This window comes from Diceros bicornis, chromosome 9 (genome assembly GCF_020826845.1).
Source record: "Diceros bicornis minor isolate mBicDic1 chromosome 9, mDicBic1.mat.cur, whole genome shotgun sequence".
NCBI classification, from domain to species: Eukaryota; Metazoa; Chordata; class Mammalia; order Perissodactyla; family Rhinocerotidae; genus Diceros; species Diceros bicornis.
In genome coordinates this window covers 8,720,642-8,733,689 of record NC_080748.1, presented here as the reverse complement: position 1 = coordinate 8,733,689, position 13,048 = coordinate 8,720,642, and the positions used below count along the sequence as shown (strand labels likewise).

Here is a 13,048-nt window from a genome sequence, read left to right as displayed (position 1 = left end):
TGTTTTTCTTTTGGTAAAAACAAATGGAATCAAGTTGTGGTTGTTTTTTTTTTTCCCTCACCTAGGCAAATGGACCTGCACATTACCCTAATTATAACAAAATAAGGTTTGAGCAGTTCATTTTCCAAAAGGTGGATGTTCGTAAATAACTGTTAGATACAAAAATAGTTTCCAAAATATTTAAAATAGGCATAGTAGGCTAAAAGGTTCAGCAGATTTAGTTGATGATGTCATTAAATTTTCCTTTTGCTCCTGTCACTTCCTGATGGTATAATTAGTATTTTATTATGCCCTTACCAACGTGTTGATGGAAGGCAATGTCTGATGAGTATGTACATTCAAGGTGAAATGTCTCTCCAAAGGCAGATCTGGATGTAAATATGAGGAAGAACATGACTGGTGAGAAGAGTGTAACTTTATCTGGGAGTACTTTGAACAGGTTAGCTAGGCTAAAAGTAGCTCAGGGAATCTTCATGGAAGGAAGTCTTTTTTTGTTGTTTTAATTCTCTTTATTTGATGCGGTAGCAGGGCAGGGGTAGTGTCAGGCTAATCCTTTTTTCTTTTTTTTTAAGACTATTTTTTTAGAGCAGTTTTAGGTTCCCAGCAAAATTCAGAGGAAGGTCCAGAGATATCCCATATACCCTTTTCCGCTATGCATGCATAGCCTCCCCCATTATCAACATCCCCAACCAGAGTGGTACATTTGTTACAATTGGTGAACCTACATTGACACATCATCACCCAAAGTCCATAGTTTACGTTAGGGTTCACCCTTGGTGTTGTATATTCTGCGGGTTTGGACAAATGTATAATGACTTTATAGTATCATACAGAGTATTTTCATTGCCCTAAAATTTTCACTGCCCTTAAAATCCTCTGTGTTCTGCCTATTCATCCCTCCTCCTCCCCCCAACCTCTGGCAACCACTGATCTTTTCACTGTCTCCGTAGTTTTACCTTTTCCAGAATGTCATGTAGTAGGAATCATACAGTATGTGGCCTTTCAGATTGGCTTCTTTAACTTAGTAATATGCATTTAAGGTTCCTCCATGTTTTTTTCACGGCTCCAGCTCATTTTTTTCTAGCACTGAATAATATTCCATTCTCTGAATGTACCACAGTTTATTTGTCCATTCACCTATTGTAGGACATCTGGGTTGCTTCCAAGTCAAGTTTGAATAAATCTGCTATGAACATCCTTGTGCATGTTTTTGTGTGGACAGAAGTTTTCAGTTCTTTTAGATAAATACCAAGGAGCATGATTGCTGGATTGTATGGTAAGAGTATGTTCAATTTTGTAAGAAACTGCCAAACTCTTCCAAAGTAGCTGTACCATTTACATTCCCACCAGCAATGAGTGAGAGTTCCTGCTGCTTCATATCCTGGCCAGTGTTTGGTGGTGTCATTGTTATAGATTTTGGCCATTCTGATAGGTGTGTAACCAGACTTGCTTTACTTCCCCCCCCCGCAAAAGGTCAGCTTTAGAATACTGAAAAATTTCCAGTTGGCATTCTAAGTTGGATAAAATGCTGATCATCTGCAAAACTATATAGAGCAGTTGCAGACTTTTATCGATGATGTTGATCCATTTTCATTAGCAAGTTTTAGCTTTTTTGTTGGCATTTCCATGCAGCAGTCCAATTTGCATTGATGTATCTTGATTGATTAAATAAAATAAAATGTAGAACCTATTTTTAAAAATACATAACTATAAGCTTTAGGAACCTGTATGTAGAAAAAAAGCCTGTAATCTAGAATTATCTCAAAAAGAGTATATATGTTCTATTGTACTTGCCATCTTATAAGAAAATAACACTAATTCCTGCCATTTTTATAAACAGTGCTACTCTATTTCTAAGCAAGTAAAATATCCTTTTGCACAACAACTTTTATAAAATAGTGGAATGTATAACTAAAAGTAACTTTCAGAAGCTGCTTAGTAGTAGATTCTTAAAACCCTAGTCTTTGAGCTTCTGATTCAGCAAGTGTGAGTTGGGACTCTGGAGTTAAAAGCATTTGCGTAGCAATAAAGCATTTGCATTTAAAATAGTTTGGAGATTCTGATGCAAAATGGTAGAAGAATCACACTCTGAAAAACACTGTCCTAAACCACCTACCCTGATCAGTAAGCATTTCTCTTGTTCTTAGATGAAAGGCATAATTACTCTTGTATGAAGAGCAATAGATTGGGGCGCAGCATACTTCTGAAATATTGCTACACAAGTAGGAGTGAGAAATCTTTGTTTCAAGTCACTGAGAGTTGGGGCTCTTTTGTTACTGTAGCATAACCTAGTCCATCCTGAATGATGAAGCCATTAGCACACCTAAGAAGTTATTTCTCTGATTTCCCTTTAAAGTCCAGTCCCTCATTGTCCCCAAGTGGCCTTTTACTTGTTATTTTTGCACTCATATCCAGTTAAGGTTTATGCATTGTGTTTGGTTATGGCTCTGTAGTCTCTTTATCTTGAACAGTCCTCTCACCTTTCCCCTTTTGCACTGACTTCTTGAACCAGTCCAGTTGTAGAGTCTCACACCACTTTCTGCATTTGTCCAATTGTTTCCTCATGGTGTTGACACAAATAATCCATAATCTATAAATCAAAATTGGGGTGAGTTTATTATGAGCCAGATCTGAGGACCATATAGCCCGGCAGAGTCCTTTCACAAAGGAATGGAGCACACCAAAGAAGTGGGGTGTGCAGAGTGGTTAATATACCATCAAAGAGCTTGTGTCACGTGATTGGAATGTCCCTTTTACAATAGTTACGAGATTGCTGGCATAGCATTTCCGAAATTCCATGAACACAGCAGGTCGGTGGTCTCCAGCTGAGTGGTCACAAGGTTTAGCGCAGCAGGTCAGCAATCAATCCCTAGCCTAGGGAGAGAAGCTTATCCTTAAGGAAATGCCGATGTGGGGGAAGTTACATCCTTATCTTTAAGGGCATTGTTCTTGTCTTTGGGACATAGTAAATACTTAAAGCAGATGTACAATGCATGCTCAACAGCCACCTGGCTACCCACGTCAGGCCGTTTTGGGAAAACAAGTTCAGGCCAAGTTAGTTTTACACCGAATGACTTCCTCATATACTCCAATATATCCTATTGCTTCTCCTTTATTTATCAATGGTGTAGTTTAACTAGTTCCTCTGTCTGCTGTACCTCCTGTAAAGTAGGCACTGGATGAGATTCAGATTGAGCATTTTAGAAAAGATGATGTGTACTTTGCGGGGGATCAGAATTGGCTACCCCAAAATATGTCTCTTTGGCATGAGGATTATTTTGGGCTGGTTACTTTTGAGAAACTACAGACAAGGGAGAAGCTCTGAAAAGTAGAAGTTACCCTTTATAAGAGACACTTAACATTTGTAAGGGAAATCTCCATTTGTAAAGGTGTCTTTCTCTGTACCAGGAAGAAAGGGGGATGACCTTATCTCTAGAAACTCTTATCACTGTGGAATGCAAGGACTTAAATCTGCATAATAACCTTACTCTTATTTACTGTGCTTTTCTGCTAATCTGCTGTAACTGACTCCCCCCACCCCCAACATCCTCCTTTGTCTTTAGCTGAAGATGGTATTTAAGATGACAACCTCAGCCATTTTGGCGATTTGCTCAGTGTTCCTGAGTTTCTCCCATGTATACATGATATCAAACTTTGTTTGATTTTCTTCTATTATTCTGTTTCATGTCAACTTAATTTGTAGCCCAGCCAAAAGGACCTAGAGGGTAGAGGATTTGTCTTCCTCCCCTACAACTTCATTCTGAATTCCTCAGGAGAGTATAATGTCAGGCTGTTCTGCTGTTAGGATGCTAAATTGGTTGCATAGGGTGCACTTGGTTGATCTCCCCAGTGTGAAGGTAGAATTTTTCCTTTACACTTAACAAATGTTCTGCAGGGTGATATTTTGTTATCAAAATGAATATCCCATTCCCTAACAAGCTATCCATTAATGCTATTTGCCTGAATCAGTTATTTCATTGGGTGTTCCAAAATGGTGATTTTCTAATTTGTCTTCCTTTTTACATTTATTTGCTGGCATTCTTTAAAGAAGTGCTTTCACGCATCAAATGGGAAAATTCCTCTGAAAAAGGGCATCGTAAATGCTTAATTCTTCCCCTTTAATCACTGAATTTCAGAGTAAGCAGTTGTAATAATCACTGATTTTCAGAGTAAGCAGTTGTAATAATCACCTCCAAAACCTAGTTTTCTTTTTCTGTAGGGACATATACATATTTGCTTCTTGTTTGATTCATAATTAGACTTTTCTAACCCTAGATTATAAAGGAATTCACCCATATTCTTCTAGTACTTACAAAGTTTAATTTTTTTTGCATTTGACTCTGATCCATTTGGAGTTTGTTTTGGTATATAGAAAGAGGTATAGATCCAAATTTATCTTGTCCAAAATGGCTATCTGGTTGTTGCATTCATTTGTTAGTAAATTCGTCTTGTTGTCAGTGATCTGAGATGTCACTTTTATGTAGTTCTGCATTCTCCTCTTTAGCACGGGAGTGTCTGTTCATGCACCGAAACCGTACAGTTGTATTCTTCATCAAGGCTATGTGGTAGAGCTAGTCCTGCCTCATTGCTTTTCTTCCTCAAGTTTTCTTCACTATTCATTTTTTATTTTAAAACAATCTCAACCATACAGAAAATTTGCAAGTACAGTAGAAGAAACTTTTTCTCCTGAACTCCTTTTAGAGAAAGATGCTGACCTAATACCCCCATCTCCTTTAAATACTTTAAGTATTTAAGTATTTCCTACAAATGAAGGCATTTTCCTATAACCACAATGTAGCCATCAAATCAGAAAGTTAACATTACCACTATATAATCCTCAGACCCTATTGAGATTTTCCAAATGTCCCCCAAAATACCTTTATTTAAAAAACAGTCCAGTCCAGAATCACATGTTGAATTTGTTTGTCAGGTTTCTTTAGCTTCTTCAATCAGGAGCAATTTCTCAGTGTTTCCTTGAATTTCATGATCAGTACAGGCCAGTTATTTTGTACAAGTTTCCTCAATTTGGATTTGTCTGAATTTTTTTTCTGATGAGATAGAAAATATGTATCTTTGTCTAGAATATCAAAAAAGTAATGCTGTGTTGGTTTCTTGCATCTTATTGGGTGAAATCACCAAGTTTCAGTTTATTCTGCTACCTGTGGGGAGGACGGAAGAGTAGTGGAAAGAAACAGTGTGGAAGGGAAAATAATAAAAGCAAGACTTCTGCATATACCTTTTTATATATTTGAATTTTGAACTATGTGACTGCTTTACCTGTTTAAAAATCCACTAAATCAAAAAAGAAATAAGCAAATCCTCAAATTGAAAACAAAGTTATCTCAGTTGTATATCAAATTAGTAATGTGAACAGAAAAATTATTTCAGGTGAATTTTGAATATAGTACTCTGTACATCCTTGGTAGGACATATATCAGGATAAAGAGAACTGCAAAGAAATCTTCAGTTTTACTCAGTATTTCTATTAGTAGTAATGCTGATTGTACTTTTGAAAGTATAATTTTGTACGTTGTAGAATAAAGCAAAAACTGTCAATATATTCATGCCATTGGAAACCAAGATTTTCACTCTAAGGGAAAAAGAGATACACATCAAAGAAGAAAACACTGTGGCAATGATAATTTGAATTAATATTGTTTAAACTGATGATTCTTAAAAATACATTTTGTAGCTCTGTCCATTGAAAGGGCCTAGAAGCAATGACACTCCAGTAGCAATGAGCACATCTAATGCCCCGAGTTGGATTTCTAAATACAATCCCCACTAACAGGACCAAAGTTTCCTTAGAGAAATGGCTAATTCCAAAACTGAGGTAGGGAAAGTACAAGGTGAGCCTGGGACATCTACTTGTGTCAGAAACCAAACATATGCTCAAAACTAATAGGGGCATGTCAAAAGGATACGGAAGGAACTTGAAGGGGCTCCCCTGGCCAGCTTTAGAACACCTTGAGCAAAAAGAGCATTTACTCTAATTGATTACAAAACTCCGTATCCCTACAGAACAAGAGAGAAAATTAGATTTTGGAGGTGACTACTACAACTCCTTACCCTGAAAATTTTCCTGTGGTTATTTCCCCAGTTCTGGAATCCAAAATTGGAATAGACATACTCAGCAGCTGGCAGGATCTCCACATTGGTTCCCTGACCTGTAGAGTGAGGGCTATTATGGTGGGAAAGGCCAAGTGGAAGCCACTAGAACTGCCTCTGCCTAAGAAAATAGTAAACCAAAAGCAATACTGCATTCCTCGTGGGATTACAGAGATTAGTGCCACCATCAAGGACTTGAAAGATGCAGGGGTGGTGATTCCCACCCCATCCCCATTTAACTTGCTTACTGGCCTGTGCAGGAGACAGATGGATCTTGGAGAATGACAGTGGATTATTGTAAACTTAACGAGGTGATGACTCCAATTGTAGCTGCTGTATCAGATATGGTTTCATTGCTTGAGCAAATTAACACATCCCCTGGTACTGGTATGCAGCTGGCAGCTGGCAAATGCCTTTTTCTTGCTGCCTGTTAGAAAAGACCACCAGAGCAGTTTGCTTTCAGCTGGCAAGGCCAGCATCACACCTTCACTGTCCTACACCAGGGGTATATCAACTCTCCAGCCCTATGTCGTAATTTAGTTTGCAGGGATCTTGATCAACTTTCTCTTCCGTAAGATATCACACTGGTCCATTTCATTGATGACATCATGCTGAGTGACCTTGCTCCATTATGCTGATTAGAGCAAGAAGTATTAACTACTCTAGACTTATTGGTAAGACATTTGTGTGCCAGAGAGTGGAAAATAATCTGACAAAAATTCAGGGGCCTTCAATCTCAGTGAAATTTCTAGGAGTCCAGTCGTGTGGGACATGTCAGGATATCTCTTCTAAGGTAAAGTTATTGCATCTGGCCCTTGCTACAATCAAAAAGAGGTATAAATGCCTGGTGGTCCTGTTTGGATTTTGGAGGCAACGTATTTCTCATTTGGTTGTGTTACACCAGCCCATTGACTGAGTGACCCAAAAAGCTGCTAGTTGTGAGTGGGGCCCAGAACAAGAGAATGGAAGTAGTATATACATGATTAGGCCTGAGCAGGCCATAAAGGCACAGGCAAATTACATGAAGTGGCCTAAACGCCTATGGTCCCCACTCCTGCTACACTGCTCTCTCTCTCTCAGCCTGCACCTATGGCCTCATGCAGAGTTCCCTACAATCAGTTGATAGATAAAGAGAAGACTTGGGCCTGGTTTACAGATGTTTCTGCACCATATGCATGGACCACCCCAAAGTGGACATCTGCAGCACTACAGCCCTTTCTGAGTCGTCCCTGAAGGACAATGGTGAAAAGAAATCCTCCCAGTGGGCAGAACTTTGAGCAGTGCACCTGGTTGTTCACTTTGCTTGGAAGGAGAAATGGCTAGATATGCAATTATATACTGATTCACGGGGTGCAGCCAATGGTTTGGCTGGATGGTCAGGAACTTGGAAGGAACATGATTGAAAAATTGATGACAGAGAAATTTAGGGAAGAGGTATGTGGATAGAACTCTCAGATGGACAAAAAATGTCATGTCAAAATATTTGTGTCCCATGTGAATCTTTGCCGAAGGGTGACCTCAGAAGATGAGGATTTTAATAAGCAAGTGGATAGGCTAACCCATTCTATGGCTACCTGTCAGCCTCTTTCCCAGACCACCCTTGTCATCACCCAAAGGGCTCATGAGCAAAGTGTCCATGGTGGCAGTGCTGGAAGTTATTCACAGGCTCAGCAACGTGGACTTCCACTCACCAAGGCTGACCTGGCCAAGCCACTGCTGAGTGCCCAGTCTGCCAACAGCAGAGATGAATGCAGTCTCCGATATGGCACTATTCCCTCGGGTGATCAGCCAGCTACCAGGGTGGCAGGTTGATTACGTTGGACCACTTCCATCATGAAAGGAACAGTGTTTTGTTCTTACTGGAATAGACATTCTGGTTATAGATTTGCCTTCCCTGCATGCAATACTTCTGCTAAAACTACCATCTGTGGACTTACAGAATGCCTTATCCATCATCATGGTATTCCACACAGCATTGCTTCAGATCAAGAAACTCACTACACAGCAAAAGAAGTGTGACAATGGGCCTATGCTCATGGAATTCATGGTCTTACCATGTTCCTTACCATCCTGAAGCAGCTGGCTTGATAGAACAGTGGAATGGCCATTTGAAAACTGTTACAGTGCTAGCTAGGTGGCAATACCTTGCAGGGCAGGGACAAGGTTCTCCAGAAGGTTGTATATGCTCTGAATCAGTGTCCAATATATGTTGCTGTTTCTCCCATAGCCAGGATTCGTGATTCCAGGAATCAAGGAGTAGAAGTGGGAGTGGCATCACTCAGTATTACCCCTAGTGACCCACTAGCAAAATTTTTGCTTCCTGTTCCCGTGATGTCGTGCTCTACTGGCCTATAGGTCATAGTTCCAGGGGAGGAAAGCTTCCACCAGGAGACACAATGATTCCACTGAACTAGAAGTAAGACTGCAGCCTGGCCCCTTTAGGCTCCTCATATCTCTGAATCAGTAGGCAAAGAGGAGAGTTACTGTGCTGGCTGGGGTGACTCATCCTGACTACCAAGGGGAAATTGGACTACTCCTCTACAATGGAGGTAAGGAAGAGTATGTCTGGAACATAGGAGATTCCTTTGGATATCTCTTCATATTACCATGCCCTGTGATTAAGGTCAATGGAAAACTACAACAACCCAATCCAGGCAGAACTGTTAATGGGCCGGATCCTTCAGGAATGTAGACTTAGGTCACTTCACCAGGTAAGGAACCATGACCAGCTGAGGTGCTTGCTAAAGACAAAGGGAATACAGAAAGGGTAGTAGAAGAAGGTACTTACAAATATCAGCAATGACTACACAACAAGTTATAGAACAAAGACTGTAACTGTCATGAGTATTTCCTCATTTTCCTATGAACGCATTTGTGTGTGTGTGTGTGTGTGTGTGTGTGTGAAGCAATCTCTTTGTTTTCTTTCTTCTCTTACTCCCTTATCATGTAACATACAATGTATTGACTTTATATCATAGTATTTAAGTATTGTTAATTTTATATCATAGGACTTAAGTTACAGGGCATCAAGGAGAAGAGTAAACATCACTCAAGAACTTTATTTCTGGGCCGGCCCCCTGGCTTAGCGGTTAAGTACGCGCACTCCGCTACTGGCGGCATGGGTTTGGATCCCGGGTGTGCACTGACGCACTGCTTGTCCGGCCATGCTGAGGCAGCATCCCACATGCAGCAACTAGAAGGATGTGCAACTATGACATACAACTATCTACTGGGGCTTTGGGGAAAAAAAGGAGGAGGATTGGCAATAGATGTTAGCTCAGAGCGGGTCTTCCTCAGCAAAAAGAGGAGGATTAGCATGGATGTTAGCTTCCTCACAAAAAAAAAAAAGAACTTTATTTCCTTTTCTGGAGAAGAAGTTCGTGCTTTTTTAGTTGCGCACAGAATAGTTGTGTCATGTTAGGCAGAATTATGACCCTGTTATTGTCTTTATTTGGAGAATAAGTATGGTTTAAGGAGGTATGTATGGGTGCCAAGTTGACAAGAGGTGGACTTGTGGTGGTTAATTTATGTGTCAACTTAACTGGGTCATGGGTCGCCAGATATTTGGCTAAACATTATTTCTGGGTTTCCTGTGAGGGTGTTTCCAGATGGGATTAGCATTTGAATTGGGCACTCAGTAAAGCAGATTGCCCTCCCCAATGTGGGTGGGCACCATCTTATCCATTGAAGGCCTGAATAGAACAAAAGGTGGAGAAAGGGAGAGTTCACTCCTCCTTCTAAGCTTGAGCCGGGACATTGGTCTTCTGCCCTCGGACTGGGGCTTACACTATTGGCTCCCCCTGGTTCTCAGGCCTTTGAACTTGGACTGGATTATACCACCAGCCTACCTTGGGTCACCAGTTTGCAGATGGCAGATCATGGGAATTCTCAGCCTCCATAATCATGTGAGCTAATTCCTCATAATAAATCTCTTTCTCCCTATATATCCTATTGGTTCTGTTTGTCTGTAGACTCCCGACTAATATAGGTAGTTACCATAATTCTCTGCGAACCCAGAAGCCCCAATCTATGCTTTTAACATTATTATTGTGGTAAAATATAATTAACATCAAATTTACCATTTTAATAATTTTTAAATGTACAATTCAGTGGCATTAAGTACATTCAAAATGTTGTACAATCATAACCCCTATCCATTTGCAGAACTTTTTCATCAACCCAAACAGAAACTCTGTATCCATTAAACAATAACTCCTCAATGCTCCTGGCAGCTGCCCTTCTACTTTCTGTCTCTATGATTTTGACTATTCTAGTTACCTCACAGTTGTATAATCGTGCAGTTTGTTATTTTGTGTCTGGTATATTTCATTTAGCATAATGTTTTCAAGAATCATCTACATTTTAGCGTGCATCAGTTTCATTCCTTTTTATGGTTGAATAATATTCCATTGTATGTATATACCACATTTTGTTTATCCATTCATCTGTGGATAACACTTGGGTTGTTTCCATCTTTTGACTGTAGTGAATAATGCTGCTATGAACATTGGTGTACAAGTATCTGTTTGAGTCTCTGCTTTCAATTCTTTTGGGTATATACGCAGAAGTAGAATTGCTGGATCAAATGATAATTCTATGTTTAACTTTTTAAGGAATAGCTAAATTTTTTTCCACTGTGACTGCACCGTTTTACCTTCCCACCAGCAATGCAAAAGGGTTTCAATTTCTCCACATCTTTGCCAACACTTTTTATGTTCTTTTTTGATAATAGCTATCCTAATGGGTGTGAAGTGGTATTTCATTGTGGTTTTGATTTGCATTTATCTAATGATTAGTGACGTTGAGCATCTGTTCATGTTCTTCTTGGCCATTTGTATATCTTCTTTAGAAAAATTTCTATTCAAGGCCTTTGCTCCTGAATGGGATTGTTGGTTTTTTCTTGTTGTTGAGTTATAGAAATACTTTATATATTCTGTATATTATCTCTTATCAGATACATGATTTGCAAATATTTTCTCCCATTCTGTGGGTTATCTTTTCACTCTGTTTATAGTGTCCTTTGATGCTTAAAAATTTTTAATTTTGATGAAGTTCTATTTATTTTTTCTTTTGTTTGCATGCGCTTTTGATGTCAAATCCAAGAAATCATTGCCAAATATGATATCATGCAGCTTGCCTCCTATGTCTTCTAAGAGTTTTATAGTTCAAGCTCTTATATTTAGATCTTTGATCCATTTTGAGTTAATTTTTGTATATGGTAAGATAAGGGTCCAACATCATTATTTTGCATGTGGATACCCAGCTTTCCCATATCATTTGCTAAAAAAAACTGTTCTTTCCTCATTGAATGGTTTTGGCACTCCAAGTGACCATATATGTGCGAGTTCATTTCTTTGTTTCTGGGCTCTCTACTTCATTCCATTGAACTATATATCTGTCTTTATGCCAGTACCACAATGTTTTGATTATTGTAGCATTGTAGGAAGTTTTGAAATCAGAAAATGTGAGTCCTCTAACTTAGTTCTTTTTTCTTTTTTTCTTTTCTGTTTTGTTTTGGTTATTCAGGATCTCTTGAGATTCCATATGAATTTTTGGATGTGCTTTGTGCTTTTCTATTTCTGCAAAAATGCTGTGGGACTTTTTATAAGATGCAATTCATTGCATTGAATCTATAGATTGCTTTGGATAGTATTGATATCTTAACAATAGTAAGTCTTCTGATCCATTAAGAAAAGATGTCTTTCCATTTATTTGTGTTTTCTTTAATTTCTTTCAGAAACATTTTATAGTTTTCAGCATACAAGTCTTTTACCTCCTTGGTTAAGTTTATTCCTAAGTATTTTGTTCTTTTTGATGCTATTATAAATGGAATTCTTTTCTTCATTTCCTTTTCAGATTGTTCATTGCTAACATATAGAAACACAACTGATTTTTGTGTGTTGATTTTGCATCCTGCAACTTTGTTGAATTCATTTATTAGCTCTAACAGTTTTGTGTATGTGTAATCTTGATCATGTCATCTGTGAACAGAGATAATTTTACTTCTTCTTTTCCAATTTGGATGCGTTTTATTTATTTATCTTGCCTAATTGCTCCGGCTAGAACTTCCAGTACTATGTTGAATAGAAGTGGTGAAAACAGGCATCCTTGTATTGCTCTTGATCTTAGGGGAAAAACTTGCAGTCTTTCATCATTGACTATGGTGTCAACTGTGGGTTTTTCATATATGACCTTTATCATATTGAGGAAATTTCCTTCTATTCCTAGTGTGTTGGGTATTTTTATCATGAAAGAGTGTTGAATTTTGTCAAATGATTTTTCTGCGTCAATTGAGATTATCATGTGGTTTTTTCCTTCTTTCTGTTAATGTGGTGTATTACATGGATTGATTTTTGTATATTGAACCATTTTTGCATTCCATGAATAAATCCCACTTGTTTATGGTCCATAATCTTTTTAGTGTGCTGTTGAACTCAGTTTGCTGGTATTTTCTTGAGGATTTCTGCATCCATGTCCATAAGGCATATTAGTCTGTAGTTTTCTTTTCTTATGGTGTCTTTGGCTTTGGTCCAGCTATTCTTTGTTGTTGGCATGATATTGGTTGATAAACTAGAGGAAGAGTGACCACCATGAAAAGCTGACACTTCAGCAAGGAAGAGGAGAGAAGAGCGTTTCTCAGCTTCATTAACTGAGCCATCATCCTTCAACTTATCTTAAATTTTTCTTTTGATATGGGTACCAAAAATATGAAAATTAAAATAAACATGGCTAAAAGGATCATGTAAAATATATCAGAAATTCTAGACTCATTATAGCCATCTGAAAGCAAACACGGAATATTGTAAAAGAAATTAATTCTGAGACATGTTGAATAGCATACATGAGCATGAAATTGGGCGAGTGAAAAGCTCTCATTCAAATTACCAGATCATCAGATGTTATTATCAGAGAGTGTTCTTGTGGTTAAAGTAGTGACTGA

General features: G+C 38.5%; 1 pseudogene; it reads left to right on the top strand.

The window, feature by feature from the left end:
- The first annotated feature begins 5,812 nt into the window (after positions 1-5,812).
- LOC131410387 (uncharacterized) lies at positions 5,813-7,749 on the top strand (annotated as a pseudogene).
- Positions 7,750-13,048: the final 5,299 nt, after the last annotated feature.